Source organism: Benincasa hispida, chromosome 2, assembly GCF_009727055.1.
Source record: "Benincasa hispida cultivar B227 chromosome 2, ASM972705v1, whole genome shotgun sequence".
Lineage (NCBI taxonomy): Eukaryota > Viridiplantae > Streptophyta > Magnoliopsida > Cucurbitales > Cucurbitaceae > Benincasa > Benincasa hispida.
The window spans coordinates 58,002,844-58,007,041 of record NC_052350.1 but is presented as its reverse complement, the minus strand read 5'-3'; positions in this window follow the sequence as shown (position 1 = coordinate 58,007,041).

Here is a 4,198-nt window from a genome sequence, read left to right as displayed (position 1 = left end):
TACGGGTTTTGCCATGAAATTTAATATTCTCTTTATTGCACAAGAATTTCACTTTTTAAAAATTATAATATTATTATTAGGGAAGTTTTAGATTTTCAAATAAAAATATAACTTAATTAATTATGATTATTAATTTCAAATAAATATTAAATATAAATATATTAGGATTCGGCGACATTTGTTTTTCACGTGTAGATATCTATACAAAATTGAAGAATCTAAAAAAAATACAGATTTTTTAAACATTCACATCTAGATAAAAGATAACAAAAAATTTTTTAAAATATAAAAAAAAATATATATATATATATGATAATTCTAAATAATATTCACGTGCAGATAATCAAGATAAAAGGGAATTAAAAAAAATGAAAAATAATAGATCTTTAAATATTCACATCTAGATAAAAGGGGGGGGAAAATAAAATATGATAATTCTAAATTAATTTTATAAAAAATCAAATTAAGATTTGAAATCTAAATTTCTAGGTATGTTAAATCTCGAGTTTCCACCCTCTTCCTTTCCTTCTATTTTGTTTTTGTGCTCTCTTTTTTTATTTAAATTTTTAAATCTGGGACTAAATTACGTTCTCAATTTTCTAAGGTATTATATGATATCTTTATCTCTTTTATTTTGTTAACATATTTTTCTTTTTGTAGCTGAGATAGAACTATGTAGAAGGTATCTCTGTTTCTCTCTTTTTATTATTATTTTTTAATGTTTGTTGACTTTGTTTCCTTCCTTTTTTTTCACCTTTATATGTAAACATTTCTCTTCAATTTTTCTTATATTTGTCTTGATTTTTCTCTTGGCATATTTAAGCATTATCGCATTAAAAAATCCCTATTTAAAAATTATCACATTAAAATCTTGAATTTTTTTCATATTTATTTTTAAATAATAGTTTTATCAGGTTGAAAAATAGCTTTTATCACGATAAAAAAAAAAAAAAAAAAAAAAAAAAATTAGCCTGGATTTTTTTTCTCTCGGAATTTGATTTAAGATCAAACATAACTAAAATTTGAATCTAAATTTCCTCTCTAAATTATACTCTCAATCTTTTAATGTATCTTTCTTTTTTTGTTTTCTATTTTATTATGAATTTTCTTCTTTTTATAACTCCATGTTTTTTCTCTATTTTTTTATATTTGAGATATTTACATTTTTTTTAAAAACTTTTTTTCCCTTAATCAGATCGATAAGCTTTTTTTTTCTTTTTAGAACTTAATGTTGTTTTTTCCATTATAATTAGGTGGAGGTCGATCGGACGAAGATGGATGAAGTGGAATATTCTTTATATTTGTTACTTCATTGTTTACCAACAAACTAAAAAAATAATTATATAATAAATAAATAACATGAGCAATATTGGAGGATAGAAGTTGAAAATCATGCATCAGAAAAATAAATAAATAAATAGGATCATTTTTTCCCTAATTTTGAGCATCACACGTAATAATGAAATTAAAAAATATAATATTATTTTTTTGTTGAGAAAATAAAAAAAAAATTAAAAATCCTAATTTTGAGCATCACATGTAAAAATAAAACAAATCATATATATATATATATTGGTGGAGAATCACTATCGAGAGGAGAAATATTTTTTAAAAAAATCACATTTTATCTTTAATTAATATCACATTTTATTTTATTTTTTTTATTATCATTTAAGGTAAACGACATTTTTTTAAAGCTTTTGTATTGGATTGAGATTTAGATTGAATAGTCTTTTTTTTTTCGACAAAGATAATAGAATAGTCTTTTTTTAAGGAAGTTAAATAGGAGCTATAAACCTATTAGAAATAGGTTTTTATTTCTTATAAAAGTGATTAACTTTTTATTTCAAAGTTTTCTTATTATAAATGCAAATATTATACTTTTGTTTTTTTTTCTCTACCATCAACGATTTAAATTAAGAGATAAAAATTCAATTCGAAAACTAAAAAAAATAGTAAAAAAATTATTTTTGAAAGAAAAAGATAACTACCAAATATTAGACTCTTATTTCAACCCATGAAACACATGCAATACACATAGTTCTAACTAGTAAAGTCAAAATGAGTGTATCTCAACTAGCATCGAAGTGATAGTAATCATGAAATATGTGGTTAAGATCTTTCTATGTCTATTATAGTAAAAAGAAAGTCAACTAATACACATTTAAGTTAATATTTTATGTTATCTTAACTATTTAGTATAAAATTTTATTATTCATTATTAATTTTTTAATTAATTATTTTTAGTAATTAATTTAATTAATGTTTAATATAACAATAATTTATGGAATTTTTTCATAGATAGAAAAATGTCAAACTATTTACAAAAATAGCAAAAAAAACACACTGATAGACTTTTATCAGCGTCTATCAGTAATAAACTAGTATAAGTTCTATCACTATAATATCAATGATAGACTTCTATGAGTTTCTATCATTAATAGACATGAATAGATTTTTATCAGTTTCTATCACTGATATATATAGATAAACTTCTATCAGCGTCTATTAGTGATAGATTTGTATCAGTTTCAATCACTGATAGTATTACGATAGACTTCTATCAGTATCTACTAGATACTGATAGACTTCTATCAACTTCTAGCAATGATAGACTTCTGTTAGTTTTTATCATTGATAGACTTCTATCAATGTCTATTAGTGATAGACTTGTATAAGTTTTTATCGTTAATAGTCTATCAACATCTATTTGTGATACACATTGATAATAATATCTATCACAACTATCTAAAAGCAATAAAACAAAAATTGGCTTCATGGGTAAATCAATTTCAATACCAAAACTTAATAGGTGTTCAAGAACCAAACAAAATTAACCCAAAATGCCCAAAATCTTACCCTTCATGGCAAAAAATCTGGCAAACTGTAGTGCTAGTGGTGACGTGACAACGACAACGAGGATTAGGCTATAAGGATCTAAGGTTTAGAGGAAGAGAGAGATTGAATTGGGTAGAGAGAGAAAAATCGACTGACTGACGATAACGTACAACTAGATCTGTGATGTAAACCCAAACGGCAATGTATCGACAGTTGGGCATGAGTGCAGTGGCTGTTGGACATTAGAGTGCGTGGGTTAGAGAGAGAGACCGAGATCGGAAAGAAGAAGAAGAAGAAAGTGTGTGGGTTAGAGTGAGAGACCAGGATTGGACCGAAGAAAAAGAAGAAGATAGAAAAAAAAAAAAGACGGAGAAATGGAAAGATGAAGAAAGGGGAAGATGATTAAGTTATGCTATTTTGTGTAAATAGTTTCCCTTATTTTTCTATTTTTGAAAATCTCTCCTATTTTTATTTATTTTTATTTAATGATTAAATAACTAATTAATATAAAAATATATTAAATAATGTTAAATGTAATTGTTCTTTTACGTTTAATTTAGTAACGTAAGAGAGCAATTCATGTCAAATTACTACAAAGAAAAAACTAAAATAGTTGGAAGGTACCCATGTGCAACGGAAGAAAACCAGGATCCATAAGCACTGTAATTCATTAATTTTGGCAGAAAAGAAAGCATGCTTCAACAGATGGTTTCATGACATATCTTTGAAGAACTTCCTCTAAGCTTTGATTCAGTTGCAATCTCACGAGATCTTGTTGTAGACCACCCCAAGATCTTTCCTACTATCTTCTTGGGCTCAAGATTGAGTAGTGTGACTCAAACTAAGTTAGAATTAAGGGAATTTTGAGAAGCTCATAGTAGCCCATGTGAGAAGAACACTCTTCTCTCCCACTTTTTCTCAGAATTTTGTTCGGTTGCTCTCTTCCAAAAACACTCAAAATCTCTATATATTGCAGACATTCATGCAAAGAAGCTTGCTGCATGAGATGCATCTCATGCTTGGAGTTGATGAAGTTAAAGTGGGTTGTTGGTGAGCTAGTTCTGAAGTAAATGGAAAATCAAATTTTCAACTTTATGTTTTTCTTTCTTTTTCAATTTTATCAAAATTGATTTCAAAATAAATTTATTTAATAAAACTTAAAATATTATTAATTTTACAAAATAATTTCCTAAAATTAATTTCTTTATAAAATGTAATAAAATAATTATTTAAACAATTTAAATAATTCTAATTAATTTAATATCAAATATTAAATTAATTTTTAACACGATTTCATCTTCAAATATTTAAATCATATTTAAATATTATTTCTCCAAATTCATTTAATTCTAATTTGAAC